The following is a 12472-nucleotide window of genomic DNA, read 5'->3' on the forward strand; positions in this document are numbered from 1 at the left end:
GAAGGAGGAAGAGGAGGAGGAGGAGGAGGAGGAGGAGGAGGAGGAGGAAGAAGAAGAAGAGGAGGAGGAGGAGGAGGAGGAGGAGGAAAAAGAAGAAGAAAAAGAACAACCGATTTAAAAAATTAAACTGAAATTCACAAAGGAAAATGAATTTAAAATAATTATATGGCCAAATATGGAAGAATGACAGCAGTTTTAATAATCATTGGGTAGTTATTAGTATTATACAGTAAAAAATTTAATTTTTCTACCTGATGATTGCATAAATCAGTCTTATTTTAATCATGAATATGTTCACAGGTTGAGTATTGTTATGCTCAATAAAAAATGGTAAATAAATCAATAAAGCAATGAATCACTGAACAGCACAGCCAGCACCAACATTCTGCGTTTCTTTGCTCAGGACAGATATCATTAACAACTCATGTCATCCTTACCCTTTAAATCCAAACTCAGAAAAATTACTATAGAACCCCCTTATACTCAAAAGTATAACCTACTGATCGAGAACATCAGGATCACCTAGGAGTTTATTAGAAACATAAATTGTCTGAGCAACCTAGATCTACTCTAGCAGAATATGCATTTTAACAGAGTGTTGGCAATTATACAGTTTTACAGAATGTTGCCGGTTACAGAACAGGAGAAGCATCACATTAGAAAATGCCAATAGGCAGTTAGACTTGGTAAACTAAGAGGTGCTCTCTCAACCATCTTTTGTTCTCCATTTCACTTGAGCCCAAGGCCCGGCCTTGGGGCCACAATATGAAAAGTGGGGTTTGCTTTTAGTGGAGTCGACCCAGAACTGCACCATCAAGAGACGAGCTCTCTGCGACTCAAAATAACAAAGAAATTCAGTTTGCCTTAAAAGTGCAGACAAAAAACCCGAGTTAGAGATACTTGAGCAAGTGTGTCTAAGATCATGTAAGTATGGAAGCAGGTCGCCGTCTGAGGACAGGTTGGGGATGGTCTCTGGTTGGGAACAGAGCTTATGTCCCAAGAGTGGATGGAAGAAAAGGGACACGAATGCAGTGTTGGTGCAGACGGAAGTAGGAGTCAATGCGTTTGCCAGCAGAACAAGGCTAATAGAGTCTAGGTGAAGAATGATGTCAGCGTTAAAGTGGAGGGAGTGGTCCCTGGTTTTGGTTGCTGCGTCCTTGGCTGGCGTCAGGAAAATGGCTACACACTTTCTAGTGCACGAGAAGCTCTGGTTTGACAAGTTTAAATATGACGATGCAGAAAGGAGGTTCGACGAGCAGATGAACGGGTCTGTGACCTCTGGCTCCCGGCAGGAGAATGGTGCCTGCGTGATCCTCCGAGACACTGCAAGAGCCAGAGGGAACATCCAGGAGTCCTTGGCTGGACGTTCAGGCCCTGGAGCCTCCAGTGAGCTCATCGTGCGGATCGCCGGTCTGGACGTGGAGAACCGGAACCTTCGAGGCGTGGTGCAAGATTTGCAGCAGGACATTTCCAAGTTGGAGGCTCGGCTGAGCACTCTGCAGAAGAGTTCACCGACTCACAGAGCCACAGCCCCACAAACCCAACATGTCTCTCCTATGCGTCAAGTGGAGCCCCTGACCAAGAAAGGAGCCACACCAGCAGAGGACCATGAGGACAATGACATCGACCTGTTCGGCAGTGACGAGGAAGAGGAAGAAAAGGAGTCCGCCCGACGACGGGAAGAGAGGCTGCGCCAAGAAGCCCACACTGCTGGCCAAATCCTCCATCCTCTTGGATGTTAAACCTTGGGGAGATGAGACGGACATGGCCCAGCTAGACAGACTTGTGTGCGTTCCATCCAGTTGGACGGGCTGGTTTGAGGGGCCTCCAAGCTCGTGCCTGTTGGCTATGGTATCCGGCAGCTGCAGATCCAGTGTGTGGTGGAGGATGACAAAGTGGGCACCGACTTGCTGGAAGAGGAGATCACCAAGTTTGAGGGGCACGTACCGCCTGTTGACATCGCAGCTTTCAACAAGAGCTGAAAGTCCGAGAGTGTGTGGTTTCATGTGTGAGGACCTGCTGAGGTTAAAGACTGAGACTCTGCAAGAATAAATAAACAAACAAACAAACAAATAAAGTGGAGAGAGAGAATAATAAATCCCCAAATAAAACACAACTCGTGTGTTCAAAATGAATGTGTGCACGCATGTACAGATGTGTGTGTGTGTGTGAGTGTGCATGCATATGAGTGCCTTCAGAAGCCAAAGGACGATACTGACTGTATTGGTCCGTTACTCTCTACTTTGAGTCCTTCACTGAACCCCCAAAATGACTGTTTGTCTGCTACCATGCCCAAGAAGTCCCAGTAATCCTGCTCTCTCTGCCCCCTTCCAGTGCTGGGGTAACAGGCACCAGTGGCCATTTTTGGCTTTTTGCAAGGGTGATAGGGAACCCAACTCATGTCTTTGCGTTTGTCCGTGCTTCTTACCCGGAGAAGCATCCCCTTGACCCTTATTTATTTATTTTTACTTAAGTATTTTAAAGCCTTTATTATTTTGTTTTATGTGCATGTGTGTGTTCCCGTGTGTATATATGTACAACACATGCAGACAGGAACCTGTGGAGGTCAGGAGGGGAATTAACCTTCTTTGAACTGGAGTTACAGGCAGTCATGAGGCACCATGTGGCTGCTAGGAACCATACCTGCTCCTTTATAAGAGCAGCACGTGCCCTAACCACTTAGCCATCCTTTCAGCTTCTCTTTAGTTTTCAACACAGGGAACATATCGCATACATCAATCTAAACTGAAATTCATAGACTTTATCTGATCCAGATGCTGAGATTAAAGGCACAGTGCTCACTTCTAAAGAATGGCTTCATATCCCACTCCGCAAGTCCCTTTACAGTGACCTCAAAAGGGGCTTCTGAAGTCTGGGGAGACTTTTTCTCTTGGTCCACAACCTTTAGGGTATAATTGGTGTGAGTATATACTGCCCCAGGCCATGGGCAATAGGCATCTGGTGGTCAGGACAGAGAAAGAATGATCTGCGGAGCACTCCTGGCTGAGAGGCCTCAGACCTCTCTGAATAGAGGCAGTGATATGAAGAGCTGAGCTAATGGATGAGAGTCCAACCACTCAGGGCTAATTCTGCCTTTAGTGAGATGGCTGCCAGTCAGGCCTATGCTCCACAGAGCTCGTCTCCTAAGGGGAGTGATTCCACATAATTTTAATTAATCTTGCTGAAACTTTCAATTGTGGAAGGTGAATGATACACAGCTGAATACAGTGTACTTACTGACAATGCACACACACACACACACACACACACACACACACACACAGCACCAATATGACACCTTCAGTAAATATTTATATTTCCACCACAGATGTGGGATCAATCAGAGTGCTGTATGAAGAAAAGGAAATTTGACTCAGTCTCTGTTTGTAATGCGCTTTCGTTTTGAGGAAAGATTATTTATCATGAGAGCCATTCCTCGTATCCTAACTTGATCCACCGTGAGATTAAAGCATTTACTGAAACACCACACTGCATCTCACATCTGTGTTTGTCTCTTTGCTAATCCCTCAGCCTTTTCATTTAATTTTCACATTCTCAAAGGCTAGTGGACACTGACTAATGTTTAGGTGAGGAATTCCTCAGTGGGCCTTAGTGGTGGACACTCTGTAAGGCTTCAGTTCAGTTGAGCAAGAACTTTGACAGTCAGTCAACAAGGCTGCCTGGAAGCACTGTCCCTGCCTGGGATATTGTCAGGCATGGGGTAAATTCGATTTCTTTCCTCTCCCTGTCATATCGCTTAACGCTCCACATGGATTCTTTGGATTCTAAGAAGCAGCTTTTCCCTTTTGTTAACATTATGCTGATAAGCAGTAGTGATTTTTTAACGATGCCCTGGGACCTTTGCTTGCTCTTGGGCAGCGTGCCTACTGCCTATTTGTAAATGGTTTTTCTTTGGTGTTCAAATCTGGTGTGCACAGTGTGGTTTTCCCACACAGCATCCCTGTGAAATGGGCAGGATGCTTCTCCTCCCCACACTGGTCCCTTCATGCAGACAAGGTGATTTGAGGCTAAACTGCGTGGTTAGATGGTGAAGAAGAACAGGACCCTCTCTCCCTGAGCCGCCACTCCACACCAGACGGCACATAGGCTGACGGCACATGGGGTGACTGCAGAAATCCCCCTGCCCTTCATGGTCTGTACCATCTGAGGACCAGTGACTCTCACAGACCAAACCGTTTTATTCCAAGGTTGTAGTTGGCTGGCTATTGATCCTTCAGTCTTATATGTCTTGGAGTCCCGAGTGTGGTAGATGTACCAGGTTTACATACTCATCGATTAATTTTTGTGGTCTTGGAAATATTTTACCTCTACGATTGTCATTTAAAAATATACATATATGTAATATGGGAGCGTGTGAATCCAGGCCTGTGCATACTATGTAAGCACGGTAACACTGATCTGTATCCCAGATCTAACCCATATCTGTTCATAGCAAGACATACAGCAATAAACATAGAATGGCATAGATAAGAGCTTGTTACACTATCTGGGATTTTGTGTCTCCTGACACCAGCTAGCACTGGTAGGCTTTGCTGAGCTGTGGGTGATTGCCAGTGTGTACGTGAGGACATACACAATTTTCTCCCTAAGTAATAAGGGCTTAGAGTGAGCGAACTGCCCATCACTTTCATAAGTTTAACTCCTGATCCTTTGTCTCTAGAACTTAAGCCATGACCTCCACAGTCTCAGGGGCACGGAACATAAAATAGCACCGGCCCAGCCTCCAGACTACAGATTTAGTTGTGGAACGCAGCCAGCACCTCGGCTGGGGTTTTGTGGCAGACCCATAGCAGAGTCGGCCACCCCTCGGCAAGGATGCATCTGTGACTGCTCCAGTGCCATGGTCTCTGGATATGGGCTGGGAGCAGAAGCTGCCCATCTTCCATCCCTTCTGGCTGAGATGGATGGCTCCCAACAGATCTTTCACAAACAGGGAATCACAGGCCTCCCAGACCACAGGGATGAGTATGAATGTGCATTGTTCACAGGGGCACAGGGACACACTTTTCAGGCTTCGGGGGAGGAGGGGAGGGACATAGGCAACTCTGAAGCTCACTTTCTGTAGCTGGCTTGGTGAGTGGGGACTGTCTTAAATTTGCCAAGCGGCCAGAATGAGTTAACAGAACCACAGTCATAGATGTAATAATCTTGCTAAAACACTAGCTATAATGTCAGGGTTTTATGTGATTTTTTAATCCATTTACGACTGAGGATGTGGGGCATTGGACTGAAGTATCCCAGGTGCTCACTCTGGATTTAAGTGTGTGGTCAGCATCTGCTCACCAGTACTTGCAGGCGTTCTTACCCACTGCTGTCTTCTGCAAGTCCGTCTGGTAACCAAACCTTTCAAATCAGAGAGAATCACCTGGGAGAACAAAAATCAATCTCCTGGGCTTGAGAGACGGCCCCTTATGTTGTTCCATTAACTGAGTGCCTTAAACATCCAACTGGGTTAAGTAAGTGGAGTGCATTTACTTACTCCTGTCTCTGCTCTCATTAGGCAGGATGAGAACCAAACATATACAAGGTATACAAGGGTATGTGTGAGTACACATGTGAATGGTCTCTCTCTCTCCCTCTCCCTTTCCTCCCCCTTCTCTCTTTCTTCCCCTCCCTTTCCCCCTCCCATCTCCCTCCCTGTCTCTGTCCCTCCCTCCCTCCCTGTCTGTCTGTCTGTCTGTCTCAATCTGAAGGACACAGCTCATGTCACTGTTTTCCATTCATCACGAAGTATGAGATTCTTGTTTTAAAATTTTCTATATCACCAAAACCAGATATTGCTTCTCTTAGAAGAAATATCCTTAGCTCTGGGTCCCTATAACTTTAATTAAAAAAAATCTCAGTTGCTTAAAAACAAAACAAAACAAAACAAAAAGCCTACATCACTGTTATTGCATTTTTAGAATTCGAAACGATGAGGTCAGGAACCAGAACCATTTTGTCTCTGGGGATGGAAGGGACAGTGCAGAGATCAAAGGGTTTCCTGGGTTTCGTGATGGGTCTCAGGGGACTGTTCTTAGGAGAGCCCTCCCATTTAATGAGGGCCAGCCCATCAGCCTGAATCCCCAGGTTTGAAGATAATTAACCAAAGCACTCACAGATTTTTCTTCCATTTGTGTCCTTGGCATTGTCTGGGTCATTATGAACAGAAACCTAAGAAGATTCTCATGAACTAATTAGCAACTTCGATTGCCTTTTTCAGTTCTTCACAGCACTGTTTCATCTCCTCACTAGACTGAGAATCACAGGAGTGCATGGGTCACCTCTGCTTCCTTTGCTCTGTGTTCTTGGTAGCCTATCTCAGAACATGTAGTACGTAGGTGCTCAAAATCGTGTACCAAGTTTGTAGAGGGCTGTGTTACTCTGGATATGAAAAACATGAAAGACCTTTGTTCCTACCTTCAAGGATCCCATAGGCTATCGGAGATAAGGACAAGTTTTGTTTTGAGTTTCTGTAACTTGAAGTACTTGTAATGTGTTGGGTACTTTTTTTTTTTTTTTCTTTCAAGACACCCAACAATTCAATAAGGTGGCTTTTGGTTTCTTTTACAAATGGAGAAAAATACGAGGGACTTAGGGACTTTATGTATTTAGTTTTGAGACAGGGTCTCCTGGATCTTGTCTGGTTGGCCTCAAACTTGATAAGGTAGTGGAAGGAGGATCTGAACTTGAATTCCCTTCCTGAGTGCTGGGACTATAAGCCTGTATCACCGCTCATGGTTATATAGTGCTGGGATCAAATCAGTTCATGCCAGGCAAGAGTGCCATCAGATGAGTTTCACCCTTAGCCTGAAGCCAAAGGCACAAGACACAGAGAATTTTTTTTGTTGTTGTTGCCACAGGCCTCTCTGTCTCTAATATCTTTGTATTGGACATTTCTGATTTTTTCTGTATCTTTTTGCTTTGATACTTTCCAATATCCTTGAAAGAAAGGAATGGGAGCCAGAAATGTGTTATTATTTTTAATGTGTTATTACATGAGGTGGCTTATGTCTCTTTGATCACATGGCCTTTGTCATCAAGACACCCGTCAAGGTTGGATTCTTCCTGAGTGAATGAAGTACTGTTCATTGCAGAAAATGAAGGTGCCCTCTGCTTCAAACTATTTTTATTCTTACTGTGGTGGTGGTGGTGGTGTGTGTGCATGGGTTGGGGGGCTGACTTAAGGGGATGGGGCAGACAATCTAGCTATGTGAGATGGGGGCCTTTGTAGAAATGCACAGAACGTCACTCTTATGAGTGTTGGGAACCTCACTTCTCAGAATGAAGGTTTTCCCTAACCAGATTTAACTTGCTGCAACCTAAGTACTACTAAGTTACAAGTCCCATGTTCCAACCTAAGGTGTGCCCTTTTTGGGCACAAATATATTGGCTCTTTTGGAGGAGGTCTCTTATGAGGCTCAGTAGAATAATTATAGACTCAAAGCCTGTCCTCTTGTTCTACAGAAGAAGGGGAGAGCCAAAAGGTTGTGTAAATGAACCACAAGATTTACACTTTATTTTGCCTTCACCTTTGGCTTCCAAGTCTACTCAGAACTTTGCAGATTTGGGCTTTAGGTCAGACTGATTAAGTATGGGACTTCCCAATGGTGGGCTAGCCCACAATGACCCATAAAAGTGGTCAGCTCAAGTAACTTTGTTTCTTGAGTCTTACAGCTATGGGCTTTGCTCCTTTATCTATGGCTGTCAGACTTTGTCACCATAACCTTGAATTGTAGTTACATCTATGGGAGGTAGGGGAGGCTCTATCAGAAAAATTTAGAGAGATTTTCAAAGCATACATATTGCTTTCATACCATGACCAAGAGTGACTCCAAGATGGAAGAAGGATGGCTTTGAGTACCAATATTCACAATTCTGATGTCCCCTGCAGAGTCTGCTCTGAAAGCGACAGCAGCAAACTTGGAGGGGAGGTCTACTGTGTCACTGTGTTCTGCACAGCACCAGGCATCTAAATCACTCAATAGTTTCTGAATGAAGAGTTAAAGCAAATGGTTAGGAGAGAGTAAAACTGCTGTGAGGAGCGCTAGGCTGTGAGAAGAGATGGAGGCACCCTGGGCAATAGATGCTTATCAAACATGCTTAAAGGCGAATCTAGCTCTCTTTAGATTCTATGCATGGACTCCTTATCAATAAACATAACCACTGGACTGCCCTTGACCCCAGGAGTTAAAGTAACAAATAGTTTAATTGGTTATTATTAATTCCACTGTAGATTTATTACTGGAAAACGTGGCCTTGGGAAGAATTACACCTACATTCAGTCTGGTCATTTTATCCCTGAGCCTCTCAGAGATGCTCCTGTAGTCAAACAAGTAAGGACAGTGTCCTACCTCCTCCTTCCTCTCTCCCATCAATAGCATATTCACTATTGGATCTAGCCAAGTGGCCATTTGCAAGGTTAGATGGGTAGTTCCGCACGGTGTAATGTGACAGCATTCCTCATAGTAATGTCCTCCTCCGCTCATTACATTTGAATATAGATTGCCAGCACTCAGTGCCCGCCGACCCTGCTCTCTGTCTGAGGCTGAGTTCTTCAGACAAGGTGAAGCCCATGTGTGCGCCTCAGAAATGATTAGCCTCTTTGGTCGCCTAACAAAACCGTGGTTTATTGTCCTTCAGAACCTAATTTGCTCAAGCTCTTTTCTTCCCATCCCTAATTATGGATATATTTACAGGTGTAAGCCACCTGCGTGCTCAGGTGTGCCTGCCATTCACGCCATTCACTGGGTCAGGGCCCCTCCATACTCTGTGCTTCAGACCCCTGTCCAGGTGTCAGTTCCCAGCTCGGCTTCTGAGTATTAGGAGGTTTTCCTCTACTTTGTGAAAAGCTGTATATAAGCCTTTTAGCATTTTATCTGAACTAAATGCCAGTGGCTTTCTAGGAGAAACGGGAGCTCTGTAAGTGAACCCATGTATTTATATGTGTAAAGTGGATTATAAAAAGAAGCAGTAAATCCGGGTTTCTGCATAAAGGGAATTAGAATTTTCCACTTTACCTCTGCACTGGGATTAATAAAACATGCAACAAATAGGCAAGGATGAGATTCATGTGAAGTTTGTAAAGGTATCTGGGGACGCTGGCTGCAATAGCCTTTTAATATTTTTTTCAGCAAGAATTTCCGCTATTTTTTTTTTTTTTTTATTCGCTCCTGATTCCTGAATGGCTGTTTTCCAATGAACTCGGCTATTACCTGCCCATTTCTGCGTGGCTGAGCGAATTCGCTGGGAAATCCAAGTTTCTCCTCATTTCCATCAGCCATCCATCTTCAAATTACAGAGAATTCACTCCTGAGTTGGAGAGGTGCCAGAAGTTTCTCGTCTCCCGGTCTGTGGGCTGCCTTTTTCTTTCTCCTCTTTGAGGCTCTCTGATGCTTAGAGCGAGCTCAACTCAAAGGTTTCCAGCCTCACACGCGCCTCGCATTTCCCCACAGTCACATCGGGCTCTGTGTTTCCCAAGAACACTGTGCGCCAGCCTCTCAGTCGGTCTCCGCTTACCTGCAGGAAACTTCAAAATGCGACTGGTAACGTATTTGCTTCTCTAACACGCCGCTTCTGTGTGCAATAGATGTGGCTGCTTACCTCTTTTTTTCTTTAAAGATTTCTTTCTCTTGAATAACATGCATGCAAAAGCCCGTGAAAGGGGGCTTATAGACCCGGGGATTAATTGCAGCTCTTGGTGTGCGTGTGCATGCATGCTTGTTAATATAGGCATGTGTCTAGAAATATGGGTAATTTATGTGCACATATGTCTGTTCAGGCAGATTCCGCTAAAAGACTCTTGTTGAAAGCAGTACTTTTTATGCGTAGCCAGGTTTTCTGATCAGATCTGAAAACATCTTACACATCGGCAGCAACGTGTAAGAAAAATACATTCTTAAACCATGCAGATGGCATGTTATAGATCGCTGCTCAAAAGCTTTTTATTCCCTTAAAACAAATGAAGTGTGTGTGTGTGTGTGGGGGGGGGGTAGATGGGGCTTGGCGGGGTTGAAGATTTGCAGAGAAGAGTTACCTAGTTGCTGCAGAGCATTTGCACACCACGTCACCTGCCTTCTTAAAAGTCAGCAGTCGCTGAGAGAAGAGATGACGCTGTGCTCCGGAGTGAGCCCGGGGGATGTGGTGCTGCCGTGTTCAGCAGGCAGTTTAGCTACTCTAAATATTAGTGCTGGGCGATAAGGAGACGGAGTGAGTTGCCGTAGCTGAATCCAGTAATGTGCTTTGGCTTGTAGGGATCACGTTGATGCTGTGCACAGGATGTGCCTGTGGTTTCTGAACTCCCAGAAAGCGGCCTGAGTGTGTGGGCTCCATAAATCACTGTACTTATTTTCTGGTGTTGAGAGTTAGATTCTAAAATTAAGAAATTACGCAGCAATTAATAATGCATTCGGCAGCGCTAGTCTCGTTGGGTGAGATTTACATCCTCGGGACTTGCTCCTGTAGTTATGAAGACAAATGATTTAAAGTGCAGGCTTAATTGCTGTTTCAAATCCTTAAGCTGGGGGAAATGCTTGCACTACTTTATTTGAAAAGGCTTGTTTTGAAGAACAAGGATGTGAGTATGTTATTGTAGTGGTGAGCTAATTATGAATGTAATGTGTTGCATGCCCAAGACAAACAACTCGAGCATTGCTCCCCGAGGTGACAACAGCTTCCTTCCTGCTCTTTGTCATTTTGCATGGTCTTCTTGCTCTTGGAGACCAGAATTGACTAACTATAAATGAGTAGATAAGAACCCAGGAAGAAAAGCAATTTTCTAAGGAATTAAACAATATTCATGCTTACCAGTGAATGTTCAGTGTAGAGTTAGCATAGGTATTTGAAAGTGGAGACTTCTTAAATAATACCCAGGAAGCTGGAAAAGTCTAGCTTTGGGCTTACACTATCTAGTAGTTCCTTGTACTTTAAGCATGGTGGTAAATACTGCCATTGTTTTATATTGACTAATCCCCATTTTTTTATATCATATTGACTATCAAATAAAAAGGTATTTATTTTATTCGAATTGAAGATGGTTGAAAACCTCAGTAACACAGTTTATTTAGTTGTACCAATAAAAAGAAATATTCCTGAAGTAGGTGTGAATGTTACTTTTCCTTCATATATTTCATAATTTAGTATTTATAAGTTAATATAGAGGACAACATGTAATTTTTAATTACATGAATCTTAATAGTGATTTTTACCAACCATGTCCACTTAATGATTTTGAAAAACACTATAGGGAATTTCAATATGGTGGATTGGTTTCTTGAAACAGCACAGAATATTAGGAGTCTTTAAAAAACAGTGTGAGACCCTTGATGTCATGTTCATACACATTGCTCTGTATGTAACTAGTTTTTATTAGGGTCTATTTATTCTAGTTCTATAAATACATCTAAGACTGTGTTCTACACCATGTAAGAGTATTTCCTTGGAATATACATATCTTTGGAGATGGTTTCAGTTACATACCCAGGACAGCTGAAGCCTTACCAGCAGTATATTGCATGGAGTATAATATACTAATGTATATGTTATTAAGAACTGTAAAAACAATTTTGGCACTCAGTCACATTGCAAAACACTTTTACCCCACTTCTGAAGCTGGCAGTCTTGTGTGACGTCAGTTTTATTGGAATAAAAGAGGTTTCATTTTTCTGAGCTCTTATGGCGTTATGTGGTAACATGCTAGCATTCTGTGCTATTACGTAGGAAATATTCTATGTACTCATTAGTGGAAAATAAAGGATGCCACATTCGCCATCTGTCCCTGATGATGACTTCTCACCTGGTTTTAAAGGCTTGGTAGACCAGGTCTTTATGTTATAACCCTATTTATGTGACCCCCACACTTAAGTGATTAAAAAATGCTTTCTCCCATGCCACATGTTCTCACGTGAAGACTGAGAGTGCTTTACCAAATATCTCAATTTTAAAACTCATGTATGTCAAAAACATGGCTTGTCAGCTGACCACACATTTTCAACTGAAATCACTCACTCTTTGAAAACTTACTAAGCACTACACTGGCACACTTTCTCCTGGGCTAGGACAAAAGGTAGGAAGAAGATGATTTGCTTCTATGGAAACGAGAATTTTTTTTCTTCAGAACAGCCATGTGTGGTGGCATAAACCCCTTAGCTCACTTTGAGACTTATGTTATTTCTCATTTGTTCTACTTGGCTTCAAAATGGAATGGTCAGTAGGTTTGCCAGTAGGGGATGCTTAGAGAAGGGATGGGGGGGACTCCTTACTGGATTATAAAGGAGAAAAATGGCCACTGGGGTACATGAGAAAGGAAGATGGAAAGAAAGAAATGACAGGGGTGGACAAGAAGGGGGGATTCTATGGAGAAGGGCCACACTGCAGGGAATAGGAAAGGGAACTGAGAAGCCAATTGGAAGGATGATTTTAAAATGTTTTTAATTATCTTCATTTGCCTTAATAGGAGGAACAGATTTCTGAA

The 12472-nt window shown here is 43.6% G+C and overlaps 1 pseudogene across 1 annotated transcript; it reads left to right on the forward strand.

The window, feature by feature from the left end:
* The first annotated feature begins 1175 nt into the window (after positions 1 to 1175).
* On the forward strand, positions 1176 to 1982 carry LOC308419596 (elongation factor 1-delta-like; annotated as a pseudogene). Its single transcript has one exon. The product of its transcript is annotated as an elongation factor 1-delta-like (transcript).
* The last annotated feature ends 10490 nt before the right edge of the window (positions 1983 to 12472 follow it).

This window comes from Micromys minutus (assembly GCF_963924665.1).
Source record: "Micromys minutus genome assembly, chromosome: 4".
NCBI lineage: Eukaryota > Metazoa > Chordata > Mammalia > Rodentia > Muridae > Micromys > Micromys minutus.